Source organism: Hypanus sabinus, chromosome 31 (assembly GCF_030144855.1).
Source record: "Hypanus sabinus isolate sHypSab1 chromosome 31, sHypSab1.hap1, whole genome shotgun sequence".
In the NCBI taxonomy this organism is placed as follows: Eukaryota; Metazoa; Chordata; class Chondrichthyes; order Myliobatiformes; family Dasyatidae; genus Hypanus; species Hypanus sabinus.
In genome coordinates this window covers 10,751,565-10,769,967 of record NC_082736.1, presented here as the reverse complement: position 1 = coordinate 10,769,967, position 18,403 = coordinate 10,751,565, and the positions used below count along the sequence as shown (strand labels likewise).

Sequence of the window (18,403 nt, the reverse complement as noted above, 5' to 3'; positions counted from 1 at the left end):
TCATTCTTCAGGACCTCCTCACTCTTTCTTCCTACGTCATAACGTCATAAAACATTGTAACTAGACCACTGACCCCTTGCTGAGCAAAGAAAGCTACGGAAAAATATTGTCAAAGCCAAAATTTTAATCTAAAGTAAGTTAATAGAAACATAGAAAACCTACAGCACAATACAAGCACTTTGGCCCACAAATTTGTGCCGAACATGTCCCTACCTTAGAAATTACTAGGCTTACCCATAGCCCTCTATTTTACTAAGCTTCATGTACTTATCCAAAAGTCGCTTAAAAGACCCTATCGTATACGCCTCCACCATGGTTGCCAGCAGCCCATTCCACTCACTTACCACACTCTGTAAAAACTTACCCCTGACATCTCCTCTGTACCTACTCCCCAGCAGATTAAACCTGTGTCCTCGTGGCAACCAATTTAGCCCTGGGAAAACACCTCTGAATATCCACACAATCAAGGCCTCTCATCATCTTATACACCTCTATTAGGTTACCGCTCATCCTCTATCGCTCCAAGGAGAAAAGTCCCTGACACCCTTTCTATGGCTTCCACATCCTTCCTGTACGTGAGGAAACCAGAACTGAGCAGGTACTCCAAATTGAGTCTGACCAGGTTCCTGTACAGCTGCAGCATTACCTCTCGGCTCCTTAATTCAATTCCATGGTTGATGAAGGCCAATACACCGTATGCCTTCTTAGCCACAGAATCAACCTACCCGGCTGCTTTGAGTGTCCTATGGACTCGGTTCCCAAGATACCTCAGATCCTCCACACCGCCTAGATTCCTAACATTAATACTATATTCTACCATCATATTTGAGCTACCAAAATTAACCACTTCACACTTATCTGGGTTGAGCTCCATCTGCCACTTCTCAGACCAGTTTTGCATCCTATCAATGCCCCATTGTAACCTCTGACAGCCCTCCAGACTATCCACAACAACTCCAACCTTTGTGTCATCAGAAAGCTTATTAACCCATCTCTCCACTTCCTCATCCAGGTCATTTATAAAAATCACAAAGAGTAAGTCCCAGAACAGATCCCTGAGGCACACCACTGGTCACTGAGCCACATGCGAAATATGACCCGTCTACAACCACTCTTTGCCTTCTGTGGGGGAGCCAGTTCTCGATCCATAAAGCAATGTCCCCTTGAATCCCATGCCTCCTTACTTTCTCAATAAGCCTTGCATGGTGTACCTTATCAAATTCCTTGCTCAGTTCTGGTTTCCTCACTACAGGAAGGATGTGGAAGCCATAGAAATCCTTGTACCCTATATCTACTGCTCTTCCTTCAACAATGTGTTTAATCACATCCTCAAAAAATTCAATCAGGACCATAAGCACGACCAAGCCATACTGACTACGACTACTCCTATTTATGATACCTTTCCAAAAGTTCATAAATCCTGACCCTTGAGATCTTCTCCATCAAATTACAAACACTGAGATAAGACTCACTGGTCTATAAATTCCTGGGCTATATCTACTCCGTTTCTTGAATAAAAGAACAACATCTGCAACCCTCTAATCCACCAGAATCTATCCGGTCCACATTGATGCTGTGAAGGTCATTGCCAGCAGCTGAGCAATCTCCTCCCTTGACCCCTGCTGTACCCTGGGTTACATCTCATCTTGTCCAGGTGACTTAAACAAATTGATGATTTCCAAAATCTCCAGCACATTCTCTTTCTCAATATCTACATGCCCTTGCTTTTCAGCCTGCTTCACATCATCACTACAATCACCAAGATATTTTTCCAGAGTGAATACTGAAGTAAATTATTCATTAAAGTACCTCCACTATTTCCTTTGGTTCCATACACACTTTCCCACTGTTACACTTGATAGGTCCTACACTTTCATATCTTATCCTCTTGATCTTCACATACTTGTAGAAGTCCTTGGAGCTTTCTTTAATCCTGTCTACCAAGGCCTTCTCATGGCCCCTTGGGGCTCTCCTAATTTCCCTTCGAAGCTCCTTCCTGATAGCCTTACAATCTTCTAGATCTCTAATATTGCCTTGTTCTCTGAACCTTTTGTAAGCTTTTCTTTTCTTCTTGACTTGATTTATTACAGCCTTTGTACACCACGGTTCCTGTACCCTACCATAACTTCCCTGTCTAATTGGAACGTACCTATCCAGAACTCCGCACAAATATTCCCTGAACATTTGCAACATTTCATCAGTACTTTTCCCTGAGAACATATCTTTCCAATTTAAGCTTCCAATTTCCTGCCTGATAGCCTCATAATTCCCACTTACTACAAGAAAATGCTTTTCGAACTTGTCTGTTCCTATCTCTCTCCAATGCTATTGTAAAGGAGATAGAATTATGATCCCTATTTCCAAAATTCTCTCCCACTGAGAGATCTGACACTTGACGAGGGTCATTTCCCACTTGTTATAACAGTGCGCATATTTCACCATGTAGTTCGAAGTTCAAAGTAAATTGTATTCTCACAGTGCATGCACGTCACCACATTCAACCCTGAAATTCATTTGCTGCAGGCCTCCTTTGTAAATCTATAGAATAGTAACTGTGAACTGTAAATATCAGGAACTATAAACTGTAAACAAACAGTGCAAATGCAGAAAAATAAATAGCAATAAGTAATGAGCATGAAATAACAATATAACAGAGCCCCTAAATGAGTCCTTGCATGAATGCCGCTGTCCCCTTTTCTTCAGGTCCCTGATATTTGAGGGGTGGTAACTGTCCTTGAACCTGGTGGTGCAAGTCGTGAGGTACCTGTTCCTTCGACTTGATGGTAGCAGTGAGAAAAGAGCATTGTCTGGATGGTGAGGATCTTTGATGATGGATGTTGCTTTTCTACGACTATGTTTCATGTAGATGTGCTCAGTTGTTATGTATGTTTAACCCGTGATGTACCTGAGCTGAATCCACTACCTTTTGTACGATTTTCCACAAAGGGCATTGATGATCCTATACCAGGCCATGCTGCAACCAGTCAGCACACTTTCCACCACACATTTATAGAAGTTTGGCAAAGTTTTCGATGACATGCTGGATCTCTGAGAGCCCTGAGAAAGTAAAGGTGCAGTCGTGCTTTCTTCACAATAATATTTATATGATGGGTCCAGGACAGATCCTCTGACAGAGACACACTGGAATTTAAAGTTATTGACTCTCTTCACTTCTCATTGTCCAATGATTACTGGCTCATGGATGTCTGGTTTCCCTCTCCTGAAGTCTGCAATCTGTCCCTTGGTCTTACTGACACTGAGTGAGAGGTTGTTGTTATTATGCCATTCAGACAAGCTTGATCTCTGGAGTCTTGCTCTGTAAGATCTGTCTGTATGCAGGTAGGACAAGTACAGTCAAATTATCTGACTTAGCAAAATGCGGTGTTGGGAGCAAACAATAGGCATTCCTTATTGTAGTTCAGTAGAGGTGTAGTGTGTTGGGACCTCTGGCACAAAAGGGTACTAATTTCAGATTCACTTTTTTCAGCTACTTACAGGAAAATGAATACAACGGAACTTATGAAAACTATAAACAGCAAAGACTGACAGACAACTAATGTGCAAAAGACAGATCATGCAAATAAAAAATTAATTTTACTGTGACATCCAGTTGTAGAATACTTGAAAGTGAGTCTGCAAATTGTGGAATCAGTTCAGTGAAGGAACCTGTGTCATTTCAAGACCATGACTGCCGGAGGGTAAAAACTCTTCCTGAAGCTGGCGGTGTGGGACATAAGGCTCCTGTGCATCCTTCCCGATGGCAGCTGTGAGAAGAGAGCATGAGGTGGATGAAGGATGTTGTTGATGATGGATGCAGTTTACTTGTAGAAGTGCATCTTGTAAGTGTACTGAATGATGGGGAGGGCTTTGCCTGTGATGAACTGGGATGCATCCACTAGTTAGAAACATTGAAACGCTACAGCACAATACAGGCCCTTTGGCCCACGATGCTGTGCCAAACCTGTACTTTATTTTAGAAAATTTGTTTTAAAAATTAACTGTTGTTATCCATTGCCCTCTATTTTTCTAAGCCTCACATACCTATCCAGGAGTCCCTTAAAAGACTCTATGCTATCCGCCTCCACCACCTTTGCCAGCAGCCTATTCCATGCACTCACCATGCTCTGCGTAAATAACTCGCCCCTGACATCTCCACAAAGTTCTTGTAGACCTTTCCTTTCCATTCCTAATCATTGTGTTTCCATATCAGGCCATGATAAATCCAATCAGGTTTCTCTCCACTGTGCATCTATATATGTCAAAGTTTTAGGTGTCATGCTGACTATACGCAGGTAGAGTCGCTGCCTTCTTTATAATGGCACTTACTGCTAGTCCCAGGACAGATCCTCTGAAATGATAATGCTGAGAAATTTAATGTTACTGACTCTCTCCACCTCCAGTCCCTGATGATGACTGTCTCCTGTATCTCCGGTTTCCTCCACCTGTCGTCAGTGATCAGCTCCTCGGTTTTGCTGATATTGAGTGAGAGGTTGTCATTGTGGCATCATTCAACCAGATCGTCCATCTCCCTCCTGAGGGCAAATGTGTCAGAACCTTTGATAAATCCAACAACAGTGATGTCATCGGCAAACGTAAATATGGTATTGGAGTTGTATTTAGCCACACAATCGCTGGTATAAAGTGAGTAGAGTAGTGGACAAAGCTCACAGCCTTGTGGTGCACCAGTGCTGATGGTGATTGTGGAGCAGATGTTGTTAACATCTGAGAAGAAGATTACATGAAAATCAGCAAAACATAAGAATGAAAATAAGTTATTTTTTCCACACGCATCTGAAAAATGGGGGCCCATTTGTCCATGCTGACGTTTGTCCATCCGCAAGGAGTATTGTGAGCAATGCTGGACTCTTTATCCAAGGAAAGATGGTCCAGAGCAGTTCACAAGAATGACCCAGGGAACTATGGAGTGAGTGATCCCGGCTGAAAGTGGAGAGTGGGGTGGGTGGAAGGATGTGTTTAGTGCTGGAATCCCTTTGAAGATGGTGGACTTCATGTAGAATGTTGTGCTGAATACGAACACTCGTGAGGTGGTACGTAAGGGCAAGGGGAACTGTAAACCTGTTATGGCAATGAGAAGATGGGGCAAGGGCAAATGTCTGGAAAATGGGGGGATAACTGAGGGTGAAAGCAGCAGCAATGAGAGAGGAAGGGAAACCTTGTTCTTTGCAGAAGGAAGTCATCGCTGTTATTCTGGCAAGGAAAGCCTCATCCTGGGAACAGATGTGGTGGCGACGAATAAAAGGATGACATTTGTACAGAAGACAGGGTGGGAAGAGCGGTAGTCAAGATAGCTGTGAGAGTCAGTAGGTTTATAGAAAGATATCACCAGACAGTCTGTCTCCAGAGACCAACTGCTGCTGTCTCCTTTTATACACAGTGTCCCGACCTTCCCGAAAATCGCGCAGAGAGAGGCGAGGAGGGGAGGAGACAGTCAGTATGACAGACAGAGCTGAAAGCGGCCTCTCGTCGTCCAGCTCCACGTTCACTCTCCCTCAACCACCAACTTCCAATGGTTTATCCGCAACAGAACAGAAACACAGCGCTTGGATAAACCTTCAGACGCACAGTGTTGGTACTGATCAGTCTGTAAAGTTTACACCTAACACTCTGGATACCTGACACATAAACTCTCTAAATTTCTGCTGAAATCTCCTAAAACTTAATAATGTTAATCTGGAACAATGATTGACTCAAAGATGGGAATTCTGACATTCCAGTAAAACACAGAGACAGCTGGAAACACACAGCATGTCAGGCAGTGCCCGTGGATAGAGAAACAGAGTTAACGTTTCAGGCCGAAGCCCCTTCATCATATACATTCAGTCCACATTCCGAATTCCGTCTGAGGCTGCGAATGGACTTTTGTGAATGATGCACCTGGTCTCCAAGTTCCCTCTGCACCACCAGACCCTGTTGCCTTTGAACAATTAGAGAATGTTCTGTATTAGTTATTTTTCCTGTCACACTGTACAAGTTCACATCCTCCCTCCCCCACAATATCCCAGCTGCCAGACCTGGGTCCAATCACATCACCCTTTGTAATACTCCTCACTGCTCTTCACAAATCATTTCCCATCTCTGTTTGTCATCAGCAAGTTTAACACAGTCTGCACTCATTTTCCCCAACCCCCTGTGATGGAGCGGCTTATCAAACGTGTCCTGGACATCTCAGATCAGTGTGTCCCTGGGTCCCTTTATCCACAGTTGGTGTTACTGCTCCAACCACTCGATTGTACTTGTTAAACGTGCAATCACTTTCACCAAACCCTGTTGAGTTTGCCTGATGGTTTGAAGTTTAGTAGGTTTGCAATAATTTCCTGCTTTGTTACAGATCCAAATATTTTCCTGGTACAGGTGGTGATCTGACAGGTCTGGAGTTTCCTGTTTTCTGCTTTTGCTTCAGACTACAGAATCTGCAGCATTTATTTTAATTATTTTCTATTTGCTTATTTTTTTCCTACTTGGAATGAAGGACTTACTCAATTTGTTTTCTCTACAGACGCAGTCTAGTTTATTTTTCCTGACCATCCTCACCCAGGTCTGCCGTCACATCGAAGTTTATTGATACGGTTCATTTGGTCCTCAGTCTGGCTATTTAGGAAATTGGATCCAGAACTGTCTTTGCAATAGGAAACAGAGTGATGGCAGAGTGCGGTTTTGTGATCAGATACTGGTGACGTGCTGTTTCACTTCGATCTGTACTGGGACCTTTGCTGTTTGTGATATGGCTGAGTGATTTGGGAGTGGATGTAGGGACCGTGAGCAGTAAGATCACACTGAGTGTGAGATGGGTGGAGTTATTGCTGTGTGGAGGGTGGTCTTAGGCTAAAGGGTGACATCGATGTGGTGGTGAAATAGACTGAGAGCAAACATGTAGGTCAGTTTGTGTGAGAGCTGGGATTCCCCATTAAACAATCCCAAAGCCCCGACAGGGAGAGGTCAGGGGGATAATATGTGTCATCTCTGCAATAGTGTAATGAGCAGGAAGAGACAACCCTTTCATCTGCCATATCAGTGGCTCTTAAATGAGCCTTTTGTTGTGTTTGGTGCTGAGGCCAGGCTTAGGCTAGCTTCTGGCAGATGCAGTGGGTCATCTGAATGTCTTTGGGCACAGGGGTGACTGGCTTGGTGTGGATGGTGCAAAGAGCCTCACCAGATAAGCCTCGATGGCCTCCTGCAGGCCTTTGATGGCTGAGCTCTGGAAGCGTGGATCGGTTTTGAAGTCTTGCGTGATCTTCTGCACCTGATGCTGGAAGGGAAGTTTGTGGATGAGCAGCTCGGTGGATTTTTGTAGCATCGCTTCCCCCTCAGAGTCACGGTGATGGGCCAGTAGTGCCCCAAGAATACGTACACAGACACCCAAGGATATACAGTGCTCCTTTACATTTAGCAATTATTTTACAGGGATCGGTATTTTACATGTTGCTTCCATGTCGGCTCATTAACAAGCCACATGCCACAAAATCGTACCACTGACACTCAGTCAAGAGTTTGACCATAAAATTTCAAATCAATTAATATTGAGGATGATATGGATAAATAAAGAGATGTATTGATCCTTTGTAAAACACATATATTTTAGCTACTGAAAGCTTAAACCTGCATCTATTCACCCGCTGTTCAACATTATTAATCACGAATCACATTCCATTTACAATTAAACTGAATTTTCTACCTCTAATCCATTAAGATCCATTCATCTGCAAAAATTGATATCCCCGCTCCCACCAGTACCTATCTCAGAGAAAGTATCAGTAGTCATAATATTAAAAAATAAGGACTACAATCTCATTCTCCAGCACATAGAAGCCCAAATGTACCTTAACCACCCTTACCTGCCTGGAACATACATAAAAAAACTTTGGAAAAAATGTACATCCTTCCTCTCACTCCAAATTTCCATAATTTAATCCTCTCATAACATATCATATGATTTTTCAATATCAAAATACTGCATTTTGCAACTTCCTTATTTACCTGTGCTTTCCTAATATCATCTTCCAAACATAATGTCATTCAGCACTTTTAAAATCCGCACTGATAAAATGCTATATCACCTCTCTCTCCCAAAATAAAATTCAATCGTTCTATTACCATACGTTCTATTCAAGTTTACCCTAATGATATTGGGCTATAAATAGAAGGATCCTATGGGCCTTTCCAGGTTTTGGACCATTTTCTCTGAGGAACCAAGATGGCCTAAGCTCCAAATATGATCCAAAAATGGTAATATTATCTCAAGAGTTGTAAGCCATCTGTTGAAACATGCAATAACATATATCACCCTTTCCTGGAGCCGTCTGACCTGTACTATCAAAACCTTTCTTAAATTCGCACAAAAAACTATACATCACTATCACTGCTAAAGATGGCTTCCAATACATCAGCGTATTCACTTAAAACCTCATCCTTACATCATTTAGGCTCTTAAAATTAAATTATATTGATTATGAATTGCAGAAAATTACTAAGCCAGTGCTTAGCCTTCTCTAGATCAATACTGGAATGTTAATTCTATGAGTTAATAACACCCCCCCCCCCAATTTTCTTAATCGTTCCCCAAACATCTCTAAGTTTAATGTCGTGTCAACACTATCACAAGATAACCTCCAGTAAACCTCTTTCAGAACCTTGAACAATTTCCTCACCACACCCTGTGGCCTTTCATACTTAATAAGATCACTTGGAGAGTGATAATTCCCAACTCTCGCAACCACCTTATGTCTCTCCCTAATTGCCTCTGCACACTCCTCCATCCTCCATGGTACTGTATTCATCCTACCAATGCCATTTTAACAGGAGACACTTACACAGCAGTTTGATGAATAATATGACATAAACCATTCATTGCAGAAATCCATATAATCTTCGATGTTCAGCCCTGACCGACATTCATAACATAAAAACTCTCCCAATTTGATTTACCAAAATTCCAACTCGCAAAAGCAGATTCTGGTCCCCTATATAACTCCAAACACAAGCTTAAAAATATAGGATAATGATCACTCCCCAATGTTTCATCACCTATGACATCACTCACTCCAGCCAGAATGCTTGATACTGGAGTTAAATCTACAGCAGTTTTCAGCCTATTATAAACATTAAATCTCATAGCCCTCCTATCATTAAGGCACAAAGGTTAGAAATAACTAAAAATTCCTCTACCAACAAACCATTCCATGAATGGCCCCACAGTGAACTATGTGCACAAAAATCCCCACAACATACCATCCTTAGTGAGCTGGAGCTAGAATTGAATTGAAAATACACTTGGACTAAAATGTTAAGGGACCTGTGCTGTCACCAGTGGGATCATCAGTTGATCTGTCACCTCTCCTCAGGAGTTTCGGCCCGCTTATGATCAAGGTTCCCTCGAGGTGGCGGGCCGGCAGTGCTAAAGCACCACCTCCAGCTGGTAAGCTTAAAAACTTGGCAGCTGTCTCTCAGAATTGTTGGTCGCTTCGATCCAACAGATCGTCTACTCTTCAGGTGTCTATGCAACTACTGGAAGGTTTGCAAAAGATGGAAACACTGTCCGATTATCTGCCACTCCGGACGTCCACTCCCATGATGATCCTTTCTCTGCTGCCTCAGTGACAGCCCTGCTGGTTGACTTGATCTCTCTTCTAGTGAAGCCTGGGTCACGCAGCCACTTCTGGAAAGTGAACACAGTAAAGCCACAGCAACCGACTTCGAATGGATAACTTGAGACCTTTCACCCTCTGTCTCTACGTATACATTCAAACAAATCAAAGAAAAGCTTCCCACAAGAGATTTACCGATTTAAAACCCCTAACTGTTGAATCAAATACATCTACTACAAGTGCCTCACACTTTATTTACATCCAGAACTCTATGTCCGATCCCTTTCCTTATTAAACTTGCAACACCACCCCCTCTACCGATTAACCTAACACATCTAATTACAACATAATCCTGCAAAGGGAAACATAAACGTGGTAACAGTCAGGTTTCCTGAATAGATATGATATTGGGTGAAATTGATAAATCCGAAATAAATGTCTTAATGTCTTGACAATCAGACTTCTCGCGTTCCACTGCAATATTCTTAATCCCATTATTTATCCGCAGAAGGAGACTGAAGTAGAGATACACCCACCTATTAAAGCATCATTTACAGTTTCCCACATGACGCCAGTTATGAATAGACGCTTTTCAGCAGCTTTCACAATAACTTTAATTTTCTCTGAACGGTAACTGGGCAGTACAAATCACCACAGGCTTTATAAACATCACATGCTTCAGTGTATCAACAAGTAAAATATGTTTAGTAATGGAACTTTAGTAATGCGACATATAGTCACGGATTTCACATTCTGTTTTCCAACTGGTAATACTTGATCAACATTTGGTTTAATTTTTCGCAAGGCATCTGCATAAGACACACTTTACTATAACCTTATCAACCAGCTGCCTTCTTAAGCACCTCACATCCTTATAAACTGCACTATGTTCTCCTCGCAATTACAATAATTAAACTTTCGAGCTTCACTTTCTTCATACTTATGTTCCCACTACACTCTCTACAACTTAGTTTCCCATGATATACTGCCACAATATGCCTAAAACTCTGACATTGGTAACATCGAAGCAGAGGTGGAATATAAGCTTGTCCATTACAACACATATATCAATGCAGTTAAACTCTCCATCCTTTCTCCATTTCTATCAACTTGCAATCTCTTTACCTTCTCTACCTTGCCTCCCAGTAAATGAGATTTAATGATTTCATCTCCTCTATCGAAATCTCCACCAGAACACCGGTTGTAACACCACTAATATCTCTATTTTCATGAGGCAACATAGATTCTATCTTACTTTTACCCAAATAAAGCACTCAAATATAACGCCTTCTCACACTTTCTTATCTTGAGTCACGATTAGCACATCACCTCCTCTTCCTTTCTTTTTCAATCCTTTTATTACATTTCAAATTAATAAGGTTATCGATATTGATAATGGTACATAGAGATCAGGATTACATTAATAAAGGTTGACATGGAAAAACACATCCTTAAAATAGCAAATAGTGTTTAGCCTCCCAATCTCTCAGTAAATAACCATGAAAAAAATATATTTATAAAAAGGGAAGAAAAAAACCCAGACGAAGAAAAACTAAACTTTAAAAAGAACAAACAAAGAATGTGCTGCCATGTTTCATTGGTTAAAATTTTAATTTTTGTTAACTCTGCTCCTGTATACATGAACAAAAAATCTAAAAAGAGGATGCAGAAAGAGTCGAATTACATGAAATGAAAATATGGAATAAACGGCCTCCAAGTTTCTTCAAATTCAACCGAAGGATCCATAGTACCACTGCTATTATTAGCCCAAATTGAGATATCTTATCGTGTGGGAAAAACATTGAGGAGTGGTAGGAGGACTGAAAGCTTTCCATTTAAGTAAAATGGATCTTCTGGCTATTAATGTCACAAATGCAATTAAACGACAAGCTGATGAAGATAAGTGACTGGAGTCTATCACTGGTAGTCCAAAAATTGCCGTAATAGGATGAGGTTGTAAATCAAAGCGCAGAACTACTGAAATAATCCCAAAAATATCGTTCCAATATTTTCCTGGAAGAGGACAAGACCAGAACATATGTTTCTAGGAAGCTACTTCAGAATTACATCTACCACAAAGAGGATTTTTATGAGGGTAAAAACGAGCTAACTTATCTTTGGACATATGAGCTCTATGAAGCACCATCAATTGTATCAAAGTGTCTCTGGCACACATTGAAGAAGTATTAAATAGTTTATGAATTTTCTCCCATTTCTCTGTAGATAAAGTTATCTGAAATTCTTTTTCAGATTCAGATTCAGATTCAGTTTATTGTCATTTAGAAACCACAAATGCAATGCAGTTAAAAAATGAGACAACATTCCCCCAGAATGATAACACTAAAACATATGACAAAACAGACTACACCAGAAAATCCACGTAACGTTTGGCAATCCCCAATCCAGAGTCCGGAGAGGCTGCTGCGTATTAATATCGCGCTAGCGTTTAGCACGTTCCCCGGAAAGGAGCTCCAAAATCCACCAGACAAAAACAAGACCAAAAACTAAAGCTACGAGACATGCACAAAACCACATAATTACAACATATAGTTACAACAGTGCAAACAATAGCATAATTGATTAAAAAAAACAGACTATGGGCACAGTAAAAACAGTCCAAGATGTTAAAGGTAAGTTCTGTAAGTTCAAAAGAAATCACTACAGTTTCCACAAGTCCCCAGGGTCCCGACAGACTCGCCATCCCAGTATTTCTTAGTTTTATCAGATGTATCTAGACGTATTTTCGTAATCAAATGAGAAGTAATTGCTATTAAACTCTTCTTAATGTTGAGCACAATCTATAATCCCTAAAGCAGATTTCAACTCTCTGGTTAAATTGCTGGAGGAAATCGGGGCTGATGAATGGTCTCGGCATGAATTGTCGACTGAACTCTTTTCCATAGATGCTGCCTGGACTGTTGAGTGCCTACAGCATTTTGCGTGTTGCAACAGTTAATTTAATGGGATTGATAAAAGAAGGTTGTTCCGGGTCAAATTTAAACAATACTGTAACTTGAAGTTGAATTTCATTTTTTTTCAAAATATCCAGCCCTTCCTCTCGATCAGTTGAAATCATTCCCAGATTATGCAACTTTCTTCCGTTTTCCAGATCTAGATTCAACTTCATTCCAACCTTCACCCGCACTCACCAGACTCTTCAGTTCCGGTTCCTTTTCTAGACACTCGCCCCCCCCCCCCCACCTGAACATACATTATTTCCCAACATTCCCACGCATTCACAACCAGCATCATCAACCGCCACTGTCAGCAACTCGAACCCTCTTCATGTGTTCTCCTATGAATCAGGTCTAGGGGCCGAGCCACGCAACCCGTGTTGTAAAATCGTCACAAAATTTAAGCGTACATTCCTCCAGTGCACTTTGTAAGCGTCTGTTCCGAGGGTCCTGTGTTGCAGGAGGGGCTGCGTGGCTTTACGCCCGGCGGTAAACACGTCCGCATGGTATCGTTCTCTCCAAAGTGTTTCAGCTGTTCCTTTCTCTGTCTTCTCCACACAGTCACCCAGACAAACTGAGAGCGTCGGCAGGAGTGCTGGGAAAGTGCGGAAGTTCATATCTCACAGCAACTGCCCCTGTTTAATGTTTCGGAGTGAAGGATTTGGTCACCGAGTGTAACGCCGAACAGCGTTGAGATACAGTCACGATGAGGGATGACTGAAAAAAAAACGCTGAACAGAACGTTCTCGTTCTCGGGAAACTCTCCAGTTCCGGGCTATTTGCACACTAGATTGTCCCATCTTCTCATACCGGTTTCATGTGAAGCAGGAAAATTTTCTCCCCATCGGTAAATTTCACCCCGGTCTCCTGCGTGACAGGCGGGGATTGAACTAACGAGGTATAAACAAGAGTGTGGAATCTCATACGGATGTCAGGGTTCAGGAGAGTTCATAAAGTCACTCTGATGTTTGTCCGTTGAGTGCAGAGCTGGCGCTTTTTACTCATCCCCTCCTCACTGTGTGACTGGAGGAGTCTCAGCATTCTTCAGCAATTCAGTCATTTACTGAGTTCAAGGACTGGCCAAAGGAAGGGTTCCCATTAGCATCCAACTGCGTGTTGTTTGAACGGACAATTATAATCAGCAGTTGTTTCCCCCTTCCTGAAACGTGAAGCAGAAAACCATTTGCAGCCCTTCGAATCTCTCGGGTCGATTCTCCATTTACTCGGATCCCAGGTGCTGTGTTTCTCCGGTCTGTCGGAATGTCGCGATATCCAGTGATCAGAATAGGAACTGCAACGGAGAGAGGAATGATCCTTCAGAAAACAGCTCAGAAAATGATATTCGAGTGACAGAATCTTATAGCACAAGAGAACATTCTCGTTTGTATCGGGGTGCGATGGTGGTATAGTGGTGAGCATAGCTGCTTCCCAAGCCGTTGACCCGGGTTCGATTCCCGGCTATCGCAGGTCGTTCACTTTTAGAACTATGAACGCAGAATTCACGGGCAATTTGCTGTGAATGAAGTTCACTCCATTGGATCAGATGGATCCCTCATGTACGATGGTGGTGATCCCTCATGTTGGATGAGCCAGGACCCCAAACTGAATGAAAAACACAACATTAGACCCGGGAAGTCCGTTAGTTCCAAGGAATCGGCTCGAGGAAACGCACACTTTCTGGTCAAATCGAACAGGCAGAATCGTGATCAAAGACACAACGCGACCCGGATATTCTCTCGTTCCCCTCGTTCATCTGGCAGAAAGTACAAAAGCCTGAAAGCACAATTCACAGTCTCAGGGATAGTTTCAGTCCCACTGCTGTGTCTATTGAATGGTTTCCCGTTAGATCGGACGGACGCTTGACCTCACAATCCACCTCGGCATGAAGCTGCACATTATTATTTACCTACACCGTGCTTTCCCTTTCGCTGTTACACTTTATTCTGCATTTTGTTATTGCTTCACCTTGTTCTCTCCCAATACACTGTGTAATGATTTGATCTCTATGAACAGTGAGGATGAGAAGCGTTTAACTGTATTTCGGTATATGTGACCGAAACACGTAGAACAGATTCAAATCCCACTGAGCCCGTTGCGGCAGCAGTAGGGAGCGCCGGCCTCCGGACAGCGCAGAGGTACCCAGCTGAAAAAAAGAGCTGAGATCACAGAGGGGGAGCAGTGAGAAAGGGTTTCACTGAACTCTCATCGATGAGAAGATTCACACTTCTTCAGAGTAGGCATCCCCTATTGACTTCAATGGATCTGTGTTGAGAGGGTGAACGGCTTTCATTTCCTCGGCATACACATCAGCGAGGATCTCACGAGGTCTGTACACACCGGCTGCGTGGTGAAAAGGGCACAACAGCGTTTCTTTCACCTCAGACGGTTGAAGAAATTTAACACGGATCCCCAAATCCTAAAGACTTTCTACAGGGGACCATCCGGTATGGATGCATCACTACCCGGGATGGGAACTGTAATTCCCTCAATCGTAGGAATCTGCAAGGAGCGGTGCGGACAGCCTAGCTAGCGTGTCTGTTGATATGATCTTCACAGTATTCAGGACATTTACAGAGACAGGTGTGAAATAGGACCCGAAGGATCGTTGGGGACCCGCGTCACCCCAATCTCAAACTGTTCCTGCTGCTACCATCCGGGAAAGAGTACAGCAGCATAAAAGCCAGTACCAAAAGGCTCCGGGACAGCTTCTTCCACCAGGCCATCAGACCGACTAATTCACGCTGATACAATCGTATTCCTATGTTATATTGACTGTCCTGTTGTACATACTATTTATTACATATTGCTATGTTGTACATTGCACATTTAGACGGAGACGTAACGTAAAATGTTTACTCTTCAAGTATGTGAAGGACGTAATTAATAAAGTCCATTGAATTCCATTCCACGCAAGTGACTTCGCAGTGTAACAGTTGAATCACAGACGGGAATGTGTGTAGATGCAACATACACAAAATGCTGGAGGAACTCAGCACACAGGCTGCTTCGTGATCCTGAAGAAGTGTTTCGGCCTGAAAAAACCGACTGTGTATTTTATTCCACAGAAAATAAACCAGTGGATCACTAGCGTCCCTGGGTGGGCTCGAACCACCAACCTTTCGGTTAACAGCCGAACGCGCTGACCGATTGCGCCACAGAGACGACTATTTAAAAGAGTACGAATAAATGATAAATTCCAATTGAAATGCAATTTCTTGTTATAGGTGCATAGTGTTTTAAAAAACAAAGTTGAATACCAGCTGCCGCCAACAGAGAATATAGCAGAGGATGGTTTCGATCCATCGACCTCTGGGTTATGGGCCCAGCACGCTTCCGCTGCGCCACTCTGCTACAGAAAGTGTAATCAATTCTTGAACTGTGAATGCTGCGCTTTTTCGTGTGTGTGTATGTATGCATTCGTTTATGTCTCTGTCTGAATCTGTACATGCAAGGTCTGGGTCTGTGCCTGTGTCTGTACATGTCTGTGTCTGTATATGTCTGGGTCCATTCCGTCTTTTTCCCGTTTCATACTCACGTTCTTCAGTTTCTTTTGATGATTCCTTGTTTCTACTCTTTCTCGTTCTCTCCACCTTCCCTACTCTCTGACTCACCCAGTTATTATCTATCTGCCGATTATGCTCTATCTGTCTTGAACCTCGTTCCCGATATTTCGCCACTGAAATGCATTTTACATCATTTAAATATTCAGACGGACAATACATCCCTCTGGTCGGCTTTTTAAAAAATAAATAACGACGTTTTCACCCCAGGTGCCATTAACTTCTGTAAAGGGGGTTTCTTCCTTTTTTTTGTTACTGTGCATGTAATCAAAAGGGCTTCTTTGTTTTGTTAACTAGCAGGAATGCTAATTTACTGATAACGAGAATTGTATTCCTTTGTAAATCAAATGGCGATTGATGTTCTTTCTTCTGAGTCTGTAAGCTTTTGTTGACGGGCTTTTGGGCAGATCGGCGCGAGGGGTCGCGAGAGAGGACGCAATGCTGTAAACTGGGCGAGAACGGACCCCAAGCGGGGGTCCGTGGCCCGGAGATACTCCGAGGGGGGGGGGATGAAGCTAGAAGTGCTTGGTTGACCACTTCGGAGGGTCCTGAGCTGCGAGTCGAGGAGTTCGGAGGGGATCGAATGGTGGCCAGAAGACTTCAGAAATTGAGCTCCAACGGTTGTGCACGAAGTGGTTTGGACTTTGATAAGTTTGGCGCCTTTTCTTTATTTTTTCTCTTCATATATACTGTATCGTTATTAATCACTTAGTTATAGTAATCTTTATAAATTGTACTCATTTAATCGCATATGGTGTACTGTCTGTTTTGGGGCGAGGCGGGGACATCACACAGCACCCACACCAGCTGATTACCCAGATTGGCGGGGCCGAAGGCTGCTCCCCCTAGACGAGAACGAGTGTGAGCGAGCCCGAGGTGACCCAAGGGGTTACACTTCCTTATACTGTCCTGATGATTGGATGTCTGCCCGAGTTCCTTCAGTGTTGAAACTGCAGATCAACTAGTGAAGCGGAACTCGCGCCATTAATGTACTGCAAACGCTGACATCAAATGCAACAATTCCTCCTCCGGGATTAACTGTTGGTGTCATGTTCAGACCATCACAGCCGGAACAGTTAGTGACGGATGGGGAGATGTGGAGTATCGCTGATGCTTCGCCCCTCCCTGCCACACGGGGGGAGGGGGGTTCCATTCCTGCACCAAAGCTGTGTGACTGACACTGTAAAGGTCGGGTTTCAACTATCCTACGTAGAACGGTGTGAATACAGACTGGCACTTGCTTATCCCGTGGCCAGTTGAGTTACTCCAGCATTTTGTGAATGTTGCTCTGAATTTCGCAATCTGTGATTTCCCGCCGATTTTTCAATTCACAGGCACCAACCTGGATTTCGTTACATGCAAGCATACGATTTCTCATTGAAATATATCCGGGTTGTCAAACGTACTTGAAATCTTCTTTCTGAGTCACCGAGCACAAAGAGCGAACATTGAAAGATAGAAAACACAAGTCGGAGGGGGTATCCAGCTTCTCCGGACTGCCCGCTATTCAATCCGATCCTGCCTTGATTTCTCGAACTTCCGGTAATGCCCCCTCCCCTTCAGAATTTCCTTTTCCTTCTCTCACCTTATCTCCTTGCCTGCCCACCGCCTCCCTCTGGTGCTCCTCCTCTGTTTGGTTTCTTCCATGGCCTTCTGCCCTCTCCTTTCAGACTCCCTCTTTTCCAGTCCTGTGTCTCTTTCGACAAACAATTGCTTGCTGCACCCCAGCCCCTCCCAGATTCACCTATCACTTTGTTGCTCCCTTTCCTCCCTCCACCTTTTAATTCTACTACTCATAATTTTTTTCTCCAGTCCTGCTGAAGAGTCCTGGCCCGAAAAATCGACTGTTCTCTTTTCCATAGATGCTGCCTGGCCTGCTGAGTTCCTCCAGCATTCTGTGTGCGTTGATCCATGTCTTCTATCTCACTTACCAAACCAGTGAATCTGCGTCCTCGTAGCAGCTTCCCAAATCTTTGTTTAAGTATATATTCTGAGAAATGTTCTTATATTGCAAAAATAAAATTCGAATTGATTAATTGATTAAAAGCTATTAGCACATACCAAAACAAGCCACAGAAAAATGTAAGTTAAAGACGCTTTTTGAGTAAAGAAATTGTTTTTTTCCCTCCCAGAGGCAGACTCTTGATATGAGCTCTTTGTCTGGTCTTGGAATGAGTTCCCAAAATATTAAATTGATATTATACCAGAGACTGACAGGTACCGAATGAAACCCACACTCTCACAATGTATCAGAAACTGACAGGTACTGGAGGAACCCCACCCTCAC

The 18,403-nt window shown here is 42.9% G+C and overlaps 1 protein-coding gene, 3 non-coding genes and 1 pseudogene across 4 annotated transcripts in view; 1 reads left to right on the top strand and 4 right to left on the bottom strand.

The window, feature by feature from the left end:
- Positions 1-18,403, bottom strand: part of LOC132383845 (uncharacterized) — a 405,546-nt gene that overhangs the window by 217,351 nt on the left and 169,792 nt on the right. The window lies entirely within an intron of this gene.
- Positions 1-18,403, bottom strand: part of LOC132383850 (uncharacterized) — an 81,970-nt pseudogene that overhangs the window by 18,804 nt on the left and 44,763 nt on the right.
- trnag-ccc (transfer RNA glycine (anticodon CCC)) lies at positions 13,951-14,022 on the top strand. The gene has a single exon. It is a non-coding gene; the product is annotated as a tRNA-Gly (tRNA).
- trnan-guu (transfer RNA asparagine (anticodon GUU)) lies at positions 15,645-15,718 on the bottom strand. The gene has a single exon. It is a non-coding gene; the product is annotated as a tRNA-Asn (tRNA).
- On the bottom strand, positions 15,836-15,907 carry trnam-cau (transfer RNA methionine (anticodon CAU)). The gene has a single exon. It is a non-coding gene; the product is annotated as a tRNA-Met (tRNA).